The 14,100-nt window shown below is 41.8% G+C and overlaps 1 protein-coding gene across 5 annotated transcripts in view; it reads left to right on the top strand.

The window, feature by feature from the left end:
* VGLL4 (vestigial like family member 4) overlaps positions 1-14,100 on the top strand; it is a 163,105-nt gene that overhangs the window by 94,284 nt on the left and 54,721 nt on the right. Inside the window, exon 1 of one of the 5 annotated variants that reach the window (XM_058437269.1) lies at positions 10,054-10,131. The exons of the other annotated variants lie outside the window; for them this stretch is intronic. The gene's annotated coding sequence lies outside the window, so the exon portion shown is untranslated. Of the gene's footprint in view, positions 1-10,053; positions 10,132-14,100 lie in introns of those variants that run through there. 5 annotated transcript variants of the gene reach the window in all.

Below are 14,100 nucleotides of genomic sequence, written 5' to 3'. Positions count from 1 at the left end.
AGATCTGCTTATTCTGGGCATTTCATATAAATGGAATAATACAATATTTGGTCTTTTGTTACTTCATTCCTTTTTATTGCTGAGTAGTAGTTCCTTGTATGGCTGTACCACATTTTATTTATGAAAAAAATGTTTCTAAAGACGCAATACTAGCTCCTGGATAAAGGTTGGGTTGAGCACTTACACAGACTACAGTGCCTTCTTCACTAAAGCTATGAAAAAGGAAGAGAAAAACATGCCATTTTGTTTGCTGATTTGCACTTGAACCCCAGCAAAATGTCATGGTCCTAACCCTCTGGTGTAACCTGTCTGAAGCAATAGCATGGTTTATTTTTAGAATCTGAGTGACATTTTCTGTTTGGTAATCTGTCTAATTTCAGATGGAGCCATAGATATGGATATAGATAAAATTTGGCATTTTCAAACTTGTACTTTCAAAGACTTTAGAACCAAATGTCATTCAGCTGAAACCATAATGTATTATAAATTATGTCTTCTAGAGTTTTGTTGTCATAGAGTCAGACGAGATGCCAAATGCTAGCAATCCTATTTAGGAGGCCTACTATTAGGATTTAAAAGAAGTGGACTGCCAGAGATGAATTATGTGACACAAATGCTAACATCTAGTTATTATGAGTGATCCATTCTGTCATGACATAGCACTTGAAAAACAATCTGGGACAAAAGAACAAGCCTCTGGCACTACTGAATTTTTGGAGAGAGAAACCTTTAGAAGTTAGCATGTGATTCTTTCTGCACATGTTCATTGCCTTAGTTCTTCTTTTGCAAATATTTTGTAAATATTCATGAAGTGAAATGAGATGTTTGAGAAGGCAGATCTGCAGATCCCCTAAAGAGCATTGTCAGTTATGCTGGGCTGTTCCTACCCCATCCCTCTACTTACCTGCGGCGGCCTCTCAGAGCGTGATCGTGGTGGCTTTGTGGTGGTTTTAAATGTAATCATGAGAAGCTAGCTGAGAGAATGCTAGCAGTGTTCCTTGGATCAAGTTGAGACTAGCTGGTACAGTTAAGCCTAGGTTTCTTTTTGTTTCCTTCCTTGCCCCTCTCATTTTTCTCGACTTTGAGAAATTTACAGATTAGTAGTTAAGGACTATCTTTGCAGGCCTAATTCAAAGCTTTTGGGGAATGAGTTGTTTTGTTGTGCAAAAGACAAATAGGAAGTATATGACTGTATGCCTTATAGGAATACAAGGCAGCAGATAGTATAGCTATTTTCCATATGGGGAAATGGAGGCATGGGAGGGTCACTTAATGAAGTCGCTGATCTCTAAAGAGGCAAACATTTAAAAAAAAAAATTAGAGAAATACGTTGTTGTTTGAAAATAGAGATGAGCGCTCCTAAAGCTGGTCTTGAGCTGTTTCACGTGTTAGTGTTGGCAGGAGGTTACCAGGACGGCCTAAATCTTGCTTTCTGAAACTCGTTCATCAGGCATTTCCTGAGTGGATGTGAGCACTGAGATACATCATCAGTTCTCCCTTGTGTCATGTCACTGCTGACACGTCCTTAGAAATGTCTGATGTGGTATTGGCTGATCTTGATATTGATCAGTTGTGAAAGTGGAAGAGGCATGAGAAGAGACACCTCCTTGGGGCATGCTAAAATGACATATCTTGGGGGTCCCTGGACAACTTTTTATTGGAACTGGAGCCAGACCCAGGAATATGCGTTTTAAATAAATCTTTTAGGTGATTCTGACATAGTCATCCAGGAACTCACTTTGGAAAGCATTGTACTAGACAGTGAAATAGGAGTGGCTGGATGAAAACCAATAAGGAAAATTTGCCCCGGTGGCGTGGCTCATGACTGTAGTCCCAGCACTTTGGGAGACAGAGGTGGGAGGATCACTTGAGCCCAGGAGTTCGAGACCAGCCTGGGCAACACGGTAAAACCCCGTCTCTACAAAAAATACAAAAAATTAACCAAGTGTGGTAGAGGGCGCTTGTAGTCCCAGCTACTCGGGAGGCTGAGGTGGGATGATCACTTGAGCCCGGGAGGTTGAGGCTGCAATGAATTATGATGGCACCACTGCACTCCAACCTAGGTGACAGAGATCGTGACTCAAAAAAAAAAAAAAAGGAAAATTTTCACAGATTGGTGAAATTAAACTGAGAACCACTTTTGCTTTACATAGGAGCTCAGTAGAGCCTTTAAATCATGATCAGACTTAATTTACTATCTCATTTTCAGAAATACATTTGTCACATGCAGACAGTTACACCTAGATAGTTGTAGAAATTTTCAGCATTCCCAACTTACAGAAAACCCTGACAGAAAGAATACACAGCTGACCCTTGAACAATACCATCTGAACTTCGAGGGTCCACTTCGACTGAGGATTTTTTCCAACCAGTTGCAGACAGAAAATACTGTAGGATGTGAAACCCACATGTATAGAGGGTCAGCTTCTCCTATAAGCGGGCCCTGCAGAGTGGACTTTGAGACTTGGGTATGTGTGGATTTCGGCATCGGTGGGATTCCTGGAACCAATCTCCCGAGTATATATACCAAAGGATGACTAATTTCTTTTTAGTATACAACACCTAATTTTCACTCTGTTGAAAATAAAATCCTTTGCTGCTTCTATTCCATAGGCTCTTCCTTCTGTTCCTTCCAGCCAGTCGACAGAGCCTTGATGTGATCCCAGTGGATGACCTGTTAACTTAGTGAGGGGCCTTGATTCTGTGTGGGTTCCTGTGGATGCTAGGATTTGGATATGCATGAGGTGACATCACTTTCTCCTCTGTCACCACCATTGGAATCCATAACTAAAAGGTGGATGGTGAGTAGCCATTCACCTTTGGCAAGAAAGGTTGATACCTCAGCTATTTAAGATATTTGCTCAAATACCAAGTGTGTAAGTAAATGGATAATTCCAAGCTGGAACAGCCCAAGGAAGCGTAAGAAAGGAAATACAAGAGCCTTTCCTGGCTTCAGTTCTCAGTCCAACAGATGGAAGCCTCTCAGTTACATGAGCTCACATCTGTCTTTCTGATTTGACAGAGCTCGTGCCATCAAAACTGGAATTGCTAATTCTATAATCCCTCGAAAGCATAATTGAAGTGAGACTGACAAAGAGCTACACCCTCAAGGTTAATGGCGCAGAGAGAATAAGGGGCCTGGAGAACTAATCATGAAATATAAATGTCAGTGGCTGCAAACCACTCATCCATTTAATTTGCTAGAAGTTAATATAGTCTTGTAGACCCCAAATTAAAATGTTTCAGTTTTGCTTTATTTCTTCATTACTCTAGTCCCCATTGACCTTGTGTCAAGACTGAAACAATTGAGTGGCATTCTAGCATGGGAGCAGTTTTAACAATCATCGTCAGCATGGCTTTAAAGAAAATAGGCTGGCCAAACACACATTAGGTTCTGCCATCTAGTAATAGTATGATTTTTTTTTGTAAAAACCATTAAAATAAGGCATTGGGAAGACAGATTGAATTTCTGAAATGCCAGAATGTCAGTGGTAAATATTACTATTATTTATTATCCAGGAGTTTGCTACCCAGCTGTAGGTGGTAGGTATTTGTCAATGGCTGGGGCTTCAGCATAGGCTGGCCTGTCAAGAAACAGGATGGAAAGATAATGACATTTTGGAGAACATTTGTAATCAAATTCATATGCTTTGTAAAAGATGTAAGATGAAGGTTCAGTTTTTGTAAAGGTTTCTTGTTGGTACCTCTGAAGGCTATAGTTAACTATAATAGATTTGAAGGAAAAGACAACTCACAGAATGGGAAAATATCTTTATAAATCATGTGTCTGAGAAGGGACCTGTATTAAGAATATGTATAGAACTCTTACATCTCAACAATACAAAGGCAGATAATCCTATTTAAAAATGGGCAAAGGATTTGAATAGACAATTCTCCAAAGAAGATAAATGGCCAACAATTGCAGAAAAATATGCTCAACATCATTAGGAAAATGAAAATCAAAACCACAGTGAGGTCCGCCTACTATGGATGGTTGAAATAAAAAAGACAATAACAAGTGTTGGTGAGGATGTGGAGAAATTGGAATGCCTCATACATTGCTGGTGGGAATGTAAAATGGTGTAGCTGTTTGGGAAACAGTTTTGCAGTTGCTCGAAATGTTAAACATAGAGTTACCATTTGAGCCAGCAATTCTACTCCTAGGTACATACTGGAGAATTGAAAACATCCCTGTAAAAATCTGTCCAGAAATGTCCATAGAAGTATTATTTATAATAGCCAAAAAGCAGAAGCAATCCAAATACCCATCAGCTGATGAATGGATAAAATGTGGTCTCTCCATATGATGAAATATTATTTGGCAATATAAAAAAATATAGTACTGACATATGTTACAACATGGATGAGCTTTTAAAACATTATGAGTGAAAGAACCAGACGCAAAAGACACCAAATCATTATATGGTTGAGTTTATATGAGATGTGTGGAATCGGCAAGTCTATAGAGACAAAGTAGGTTAGTGGTTGCTAGGCATTGGAGAGAGGAGAATATGGGGAGTGACTGCTAATGGGTATGGGTTTCTTTTGGGAGTGAAGAAATGTCCTAAAATTAGATCATGGTGATTGTTGCACAACCCCACAATTATAAACACATTGAGTCAGACACTTTAATGAATTATATGGCATGTGAATTGTATGTCAATAAAGCTATTATAAAAGTTGGAGACTCAATGTGGAGAATATTGTTGCTCCATTCATTCCATTCTTTGCAAAGTTCTTTGTGTGTGTGTGTGCCTTTGCTTACATTAAAATACTGTGCAAAGTATTAGCTCAATTATAAACCTTACTAATGGCACCTATCGGTCATTCAGAGAACACCTGAGTGCCAGGCTTTGTGTCTGGTGATAAGGGGCATTCACTGCTGCTCTCTGGACACCCCACCCAGGGCCCTTCTTGAGGAGCTGACAATCTGGAATTGTTGTTTTCTTTATAATCAGTACTAGCTATCTTACAAGAAGCAAACTGACATCCTACGTGTACATTCAGATGATCTTTACAGAGAATGATATGTGAACACAGGGTGGGACAGTCGGGTCCTGGGGGTGAGAGGGAAGGAGGGGATGGAATTCCAGGTGGAGGCGGTCATCAAGGGCCCAGGACAGAGATGGCCAAGGGGAGTTGTGAATTTGTTGCTGTCCAGCATGAATGTTGTCATTGGCTCCCAAATAGTCCGCGAAATAAGTCCCAGCTCTTTATTTAGTGTGGCTCAGTAGAAAAGGTAGCTCTGGAATTTCCATAGAGAAGGAGAGTTTTGGTAGTGGCAGGTCTGATTGGAAGAGGTGCAAGCAAAGGTTTTACGTATGATCAATGTTTACTTTAGGGGCCCTGGGGTGCTAACGCCTTTGGATGACCAAGGCTCACCCTGCCCCCCGGCACCTCTTGCTGCTCTTTCACCCTTGCCCTCACTCTGCTGGCTCAGGGGTGCTGTGCTGTTGCCCCGTCAGGCTGTGCCGACCCTGCAGCATTTTGTTCACGGGCCCACTCCTGCTGACCCTTCACCATCTGCTCTGTGAAACCTCTCCGAATGGTATAGGAGTTGGAAACATAGTCCCTGGAGCCAGACCTTTGGGTGTAAATCCAGTCTTTCCTATTTCTAGTTGTGACCTTGGGCAAGTTGCTGAGCCACTTTTGGTGACCATTTCCTCTTGAAAATGAAACTAATGATAGTGCCTACTTCACAGGTAAATAGGAGTATGAAATGAATTCACATATATAAAGCTGCTAGAGCATCTCTTCTCAGTACCCAACATCCTGATTACTAATTTGCGGGGGGTGGCACTCTCTCCTCTTCTCTGTCTGCTCTTTGCAGGTGCTGCCGTCACTAACAATAAACTATAGGGAGGAAAAACCAGTCAATTCCCTGAAAAGTCTCCAGTGTGACCAGAAGTATAGATAATATTGTTCCATGTATTAAAGTCATTCTAGGGAGTCTTAGAAGATTAGATGCATGTTGGTTCCTACAGAGGAAAAAGAAAAGAAAGGAGATTGGAGTTAATGGCTTGAGGCCTCTTACAGTGTAACATCTTTGCTGCCTAGAGGGGCCTCTGTCTGCTGAGGTTCTGTGTATGGGTGGGAGGGCACTGTGCAGGGGTGAATGGGGTGGAATAAGGGGAATATTGTGTAATCATCAATTGGCGTGATTTTTCTGACCTTCCTTCCCCAGCCCTATGGTGGCTCTAGACCAGCTCTAACCCCAAAGTCTTAAGCAAGTTTGACTGCCCTTCCGTGTCAACACACCAAGTGTTCTGCGGTAGCCCACCAGGGAAGTGAGACTGCTGCATCCATAGTCTCTCAAAATTAAGCTTCATTGCATTACACACCCTAGGGCATAAGGAAAAACTGTTAAAATGTAATTCTGCACTGCTTAGAGATGCCAACTTCTTCAACAGTTCTTGGACCTCATTATTTTATATTCTGCAAGTGTAGATGTGATGTGTGTCACTTTATATTTTTGGGTTACCCACTCTTCTTTATATCCAGTAGGAAAGCATTTAAATGCATGTTTGTCATTATGTTTCTATTTTTCATGATTGGTATAAAGACAAATGGCTCTAGGAATGTCATCTAGTCCATTAAGCCAACGCCTGCCTCTCTGATCCCAGAATGCTTGCTGTCAGCTCACCCGAGCTCAGCTGTACCTTTGAAGTGCAGGGCAAGCCTTTCATCTTCCATCATTTTCACTTAATGACAGCCCGGCCTTTGATCAGCTCAGTTTTCCTCTTTCTTTGGCTTCATAATAAGTCACTTGGAGCTAAGGAGAGATCTGAAGTAGGCCCAGAAACGGCCACAACTTTTCTGAGCACAATGGTTGATTGGCCTTTATATCTTAAGTAAATATACCAAAGGGAGTCAGCCCTTCCTGGCTTCTCATTGATAAAATTTGCTCACTGGGTAATGTAAACGTAAAAAGAGAGAGAGGTGGGAGGATAGAAAGAAATAGAAATAAAAAGTAAGCAACATCCCCATCCCCCAATATTTTAGGTTGATTAATTTGGGGAAACTTCCTTCACCTTCACACTCGAGTAGAAAACTTGTTGGCATCATGGGGATGATTTTGTTTAGGAAACGCATTAAATTTTACATGTTAATGGAATTATTTATTTTCAGGTTAAATTCTATGACTTTTTTACTTTATTATTTAATAGTCTCTTTTCTTGGCGCTTGGTAAGGAAACAAAAAGTCCTTGATTGTGTATAATTTTTGCATAAGGATCTTAGAGATTTCCCATTAACATTAAAATCTGCGGAATAAGTCTGCAATCGTGCCTTTAAAAAGCAGCTTACAGATTTACCTATTCTTTGGTTATGCTGAACACCATTATTAAGCCATTTTTCTTAAGAAATAAATACATTTTGGTATTTAATTACTTAGCCATGTATGAAATTAGCTGTTTGACTCTCCAGTAACTCTCCAATAAATATTTTAATACTTTCTCAAGCTAGTCACATACTTTTAGACTTCAGTTCTAATAGCCTCTTAGTTTTTTTATTGGATAATACAGGCATCTTTTAATAATAGCTTACATAAACTATAATTATTGTGTAAAATTTATCTGTAAAAGCACTCCAGAATATACCGTATACTGTGAAAAACCCAACACATCTGTATATTAGCCTGACACCAATCTAATGAAGGATGATGATTTTTTAGAATTGGTTTATTTTAATGTAGGTAGATTTCATTGGAGTCAGTTTTTAAAAATCAGTATTCAGATTTTTCCTTCTGTAGGTATGCATTATTATTTGATTTGTTTGATGTTCTTCACAACTCAGATTTTAGGAAATGTCTGTTGAATACATGTTGATTAATCATGGATAAATGGAAGCTCTTAGCACAACCCCTGCCATCAAATAGTAGACATCTAAATTGTTTAAAGAAAATGAGTATACTGACAGTTTTCTCCAAGAATAAAAATGGAATCTTATTAGGACATAAAAACATCACCTGACAGTGATTAAAATGTAAATATGAGAGGTTAATTAGACTTTGTTAGATCAACCTGTGGAACTTAAAATATGGAGTTCTAGCACTAACTCACTCTTTCTTTTCCCTGTTACATATTGATAAGCTAGGGAACAAGTGTAGCTTCCTGGCTTGTTCAGCTCATAGTTTCTCAATTTATACGAAGGAAGGATCAACACTGAGAGAGTTATTAGGAAGAAGCTGAGGGTGACCTGTTACGGAAAGATCAGGTGAATGTATTAATACTAACTGGAATACTAGCTCTCTGATCTTTCATTCAACCTGCCTCTTCTCCATCCTCACTGATAGGAACATCGTTGAAGCTTCCTCACCTAACGCTTGTGTCCCTGCCCTGTTCCCTGGCTCAGGTGTGTGCACCCATCTGGCATGGTGTGTTAGAGCACCCCTCACGGAAGCTTCCCTGTAGCTGTGTCAGTGGTTACAGTGGCTCCCTGTCAGTGGCCTGCCTCGTCAGGTCTCAGCCGTTAACCTGTGTTCAGAGCCCTTTATTATCTGACCCACCTCTCTGCATCCAGCCTTAAGTCTAAGGAAACAAACCCGTTGTTCTAGTCCCATTGCTCTCGCACAAAGATGGCATCATTCCTGCTCTCTGCCTTGCCTCATACTCTTGTACCTGCCTGGAATGCTCATACCCATCATTTCCAAGTGTCCAAATCCTGCTTGTTTTTCAGATCCCACTCCTATTAGAGTTAGAATTATTGTCTTCCTCATATAAAATGTGTGTGGCATCGCTCTTTTTTTTTTAAATAAAAAGTGCATCTCATTTTTTATTTCAAATTAATATTTTAAAACTTTCCCCATTTTAATACCTACTATGATAAATGTTAGTAGATTAACCTACATAACCAGAAGCTCTTTGGGGGTCCTCAGTATTTGATTGGTAACAGCTTTATTGAGATATAACTAATATACCATGCAGTTCACCCATTTCAAGAGCATCTGATTTATTTTGGCATTTATAGTGTTCCATCCTTACAGTTCTTTATCTCCATAACTTATCACTCCCACTAGAACTAAAATTTTTGAGGCAAAGACCAGATCTCAAACATCTGTGTGTTTTCCTTAGTTCCTGGAGTAGTCCTACAAACATCCCAGGCACAACAATGCCTTTGAATGAACCACATCTTCTGATTTTTTTTCTGCCAGTCCTAAATTGTATACATTCTTTAGACAGGACTGGATTCAACAATTAGCCTTTTAAATAAGGGTTCCATGTCCATGTGTCAGTTTTTGGGGTGACATGGCAGGGACACGAGTCCCACTTCACTACCATTTTGGGATGAGGACTGTCTCAATAAGAGAGCATGGGTGGCAGCTTTTATGAAAAGACATAGCAAAGGACAAGGACAGGGCTTATCCCTGGAGCCTGCTCCAGGAAAGGAAAGGAGGCCCTAGGAAATGAGCTGGGTCTAGGAAGTGGCCTGAAGGCTTCCTAGCCTTGTGAAAATGTTTGTAAATAGTACCACAGTTAGGCGAGAGGACTAAGAGCCATAACGCAGGATGCTTGTAAATGGTTTCAGACACTGAAGACCAAGGAACTTGTTGAGGAAGAGCTTGAAGAAGGTGAGGCTTGCACTGTAGACCACACCTGAAAGTGAGGGACTGTTCCAGGCAGGTGTGAGGGGAGGTGGGAGGCATCCCTTGCGTGTGCAGACCAGACCGCAGGAGCAGTGGAGTCTGAGGGGCGGGGGAGGGAAGAGAAAGAGAGATGGGTAAGGCTGGAGAGAGAGGGTGAGATGGGCTGATCAGGCTGAGGCAGTTTAGCCTTTACTCCAGCAATCCAATCAATCAGGGACCCTGATCTCTCATGGTGGGAGGCAGGGTGGCCATGTTGGAAGACTTTCAGCCCCAGGGATGAGGTGATGTGAGAAGGAAGAATGGAAAGGATGCAGTTTGGCCTAATAGCTTTTGTTTGCCTGAACCATACAGGTCCCTTATTCAACAAATATTTGCTAAGCACCTGCTTTATTCCAGGCAGAGTATAAGCTACTCCTGATTGTATTGTCTGTTTTTCTTTCAGTGTCTTTTCTATGAAAATGTGTCCCCAGTTGGACTTGTGCTGAATTGTAACTGGGGACCCTGTCTTTAATCCAGCTTAGCTCTGCACTCTCAAACTGCAAATAAAAGGTGTGTAATAAAGAGTATGGGAAATAAAAATAATAGAAAAACAAAACCCAAACAAAAAAAGAGTATGTGATTGAGTGACAATGACAGGATTCACACCCCCAAACTATTACTACAAAAGGGAGGAGCTTACTTGTTTCTGACAGACTAAGGAGCAGTCTATGTGTACCACAGGCTCCGCTTCCCCAGCGACGGGATGGGCTGGCGCCAGGTCCTTCCGGTGTGGTGCAGTGCGGTGGGAGTGCAGAGTATCACCTGGGTAGTATTCTTGCCAAAAAGATTTAACTCAGATCTTATCATAAGGAAATGATTAGGCCACCAAAATTTGTAAGGACAGTTCATTGGTCTGCATTATTTAAAAACATCAATGTCACGAAAGAGAAAAGAATTCCTTTAGATGAAAGGAGATTAAAGAAACATGACAACTTCACTGAGCAGCATATGATCCTTAATTCATCAAGTCCTCCTCCAACCCTCCCTGCCACCAAAAAAGAGACAGTTCAGTTGGGGAAGTTGGAATGTGAACTGGATATTAGATAATGACAGTATGTCAACTTTAACTTTGTTGGGTGTGATAATGGTATTGTGGCTCTGAAGGAGAATGTCCCTAAGTATTTATGGGTGAAATAAGATGTCTCCCACTTATTAATACTTTCAAAAGTATTAATAGCAAGAAAACATGTATGCATGTAGCTAAAACGAACTGACAAAAATGCTTATGATAGATGAATCAAGGTAAAGAGAATGGGATGTTCTTGTTCTCATTCAACTTTTTGGGTAGCTTTAACATTTTTTGAAATTAAAAGTTGGAAAAATTAAAATGATTTACTTGGGCACTTAGCTGTTTCAGCAGTAAGGTTGACTGAAGCTGACTTTAAGTTACTCGCTTTACCCGTCTTCAGGGTTGTCAGGCCCTCGAATGGTGTGCGTGCCCAAGTCCCTAATGCTGCTTCCACTGTGTCAGGACTGAGACATCTTTGAACTTCGTGTCCTATTTTAATCCTTGGAAAATTCACTCTGTAGCTTCTGAAACCAGCATATTTAGCAATAGTAAGGAATATAGTGAGTTGATGAATTTCATTGGGAAACCTGAATGGCTGGCTGAGATATCTGACTTGGGAATGTGTCTCGTCCCAGCTACCTGCCCACTGCAGCTCCGTGGGGGGCTTTGAAGTGATAATGAGATTTCACAATCAGAATCAGGGGGCCTGTACACAGCCTTCCTTCAGCACTCTGTATGCCAGTGAAAATTTGAACTGGTTTCCGGGACCACCATCTTACTCCTCAGGGTCGGGACTGGAACCTACTGCAGAGAGCAAGATCGTCTGTTTGGCAGTAGCACACACAATGGTGTCACTGAGAAATGAGTAGTTTTTGAGTCGGAGCCAGCAGCATGTCACATAGGACGCTGCCAGGCAGCTCAGCCCAGGTAGATGGCACCAAAAGGGGTGCTCTTGGGGCTGAGGCCGACAAGAGGCACTCCAGTTGGGTTTTGAAAGTGCAGATGAGTATGCATTGGCAGAGAGGGCTTCTGAACACATTCTAGGGAGGGAGAAAGGTGCATGGAAGAAAGCCTGTAAGTCCAGAGTGTGTGTGGGGAGGAGGCGGCACCGTGCCGAGTATTACTCTGAGCCTGTGTGTGGGTTCACACTACCATTTTCACACATGTGGAAACAGTCATAGAATGTCAGGCAGCTGCTCCGAGATCACGTAGCCGGCTCTTGGTGGAGCAGATTTGGAGCACCCACTGACCCAGGCTCTTGGGCACTGTGTCTCCTGACCCCTTCCATTGGCTGGTGCTGACTGTATTCGAGGCGGGGGCCTCTCATGAATAGCGAGAAGGACAGTTAGAGGTTTCCTTTGTTCAGCCGTCTTATCCTTCAAATGGGAATTGCACCAACAGATGGAATCCAACAGTGTAATAAATAAATTGCCTGTTCTGGGCTGGGACCTTCCTATGAATTCTCATTGATTCGCATAGAAATCCCTCACGGTAGTTGGATAGAGGCTCAAGAGAGATGAAGAGACTGCTAAGATCATACATTTTTCTGACTCCACAGCCCACTTTCTACTATATTTCTCTGTCACTGGCAGAGTGGTCAGGGATACAGAAATGAATTAGCTGCTCCATGCCTCCCAGAACAGTACCCGGGACCACGTGCGAGGTATCACAGAGAAGAGCAGCACTTGGTGAATTCTTCCATTAGGCAGCCTGTGGGCAGGGCCATTCTAGAGGCTCGGAGTGTTATGGGAGATCAGAAGAGGGAAAGTTTAGTTTTCCGTTGTCTCTCTGCACTTCCAAGACTGTGTCTCTGTTTTCCTCCTCTAGTGGTCAGTGACTGATTCCAGGACTCAACCATCTCAGGGCCTGTGGCAAAGTCGTACCCTCTGGAATTCCCTCCAATTAAAGAATGTTTTGAAAATGCAGATAGTAGCATATGACCTTCGGTGCTTAACCTGTCACATGGTACAGGGCTTGCAGACAGAAATTTTTTTGAGTATTTTTACCAAAACACTTACATTTTGAAGAGGTCATACCATTACCAGCTTAATCCCTCTGTTTCGTGGCAACCAGGGTCCCTCCGGAGGCTTGGCTCAACTGCTGAAGAGGTTTGAACAAGCCTCTTTTTTTTTTTTTTTTTTTTTTTTGCTTACCCTCATCCAGCTACTCCTTCTAAACATTTATAAGCTCTACCAGGGAGGAAATTGAGCCCCTAGCAAAGTGCCTGATTCCAATACCATCTGCTAACAATTTATTTTCATAACTCTCCTCCTTCTCATTAACAGTAAAATGTTACAAAAGTAGATTTGCGAGTAAATATAGTGCAGAATTTCTGCCAGGCTTTAAGAGCCTTTTCCATTAAGGAGGACTGTGCACTTGTTGTTAAAGGTTCTGAGCTGGCTTTGTCTCCTTGGGGTTCACCAGTGATGTGTCGGGGCCATGTCAGTGCATGTGACCCTTTGGACCACTGTTCTAATACTCAGGCTGATGCCAGTCCTTAGCCTGCACGAGCACAGCCACAGCGGAGCTCGCACTCTAAGCGGGGACTGCACTTTGCTAGTTTACTCAGAGGCCTCTGAGGCTGCCTGAGAGCCACAGTCTAGGGAATGGAGGACCAAGAAGAGAAGGTAGGTGTCGCTACTAAATCTGCATCAGGAAACCAGGGAAGTGGATGAGTGTTCAATCTTCTGTGTTTGATCTTTTTGAATCTTATGATTTACAAAGCTAAAACCCAACTTCAAACCTAGATCTGCTGATCTTCAGGCTGTTTGTGTTGTGTTACACACCTGAGTTTTCTTCAAGCCAAAATGATATGTATAGTAAGACACTAGTTTGACCCCACTTACTCAGTGTTAATTCCACGGAGGTTGCAGTATTACATAGTCTATCAAGATACAGTTCAGATGTAAACTAAATCCAACAGGGTAAATGAGACAGCAGGGATTTTTATTAGCCCTGAAGACAATCAAATGATTTTAAGCAGTATAGAACTTCCTAATTAAATGAATAACAATGTGTGGATGTGATAACAAGTTTTAATTTAAAGTATTTTTAGTGCTTTTTGGTATTCAGAGTAACTTCATTAAAAAACACTTTAGTGTATATTCACAATGGATGTTGAGAATTATAGACATAATTTCTTTGGCATTCTTTTATCTTTTCCCCTTCAGCCCCTGTTAAATTACAGCTATTAATACTTAAAACCAGAGGCGCCAGCAGACACCATCCCTCCTGCACCAGCATCATCAGTACGACATGTCTGGGAGCAGGTCCGATCTCAGATCCACTGCCTCCTCATCCAAAGGAGGCCCCAGCCTGGTTTGTGAACACAAACCTAGTCCTCCTCTCTTACAGGCAAGCGGAAGAATTCCTGGGAGGTCGAGGTTCCTCTGGCTAGTGCAGGGCAGATGATCACTAAGTCAGAGGGGCAGGCCGCAGCTGTACATTTCCCCAGTGCCCAGCCAGGAAAC

The sequence above is a fragment of the Hylobates moloch genome, unplaced genomic scaffold (assembly GCF_009828535.3).
Source record: "Hylobates moloch isolate HMO894 unplaced genomic scaffold, HMol_V3 SCAFFOLD_4, whole genome shotgun sequence".
Classification (NCBI taxonomy): Eukaryota; Metazoa; Chordata; class Mammalia; order Primates; family Hylobatidae; genus Hylobates; species Hylobates moloch.
This window is presented reverse-complemented; position numbering and strand designations above follow the sequence as displayed.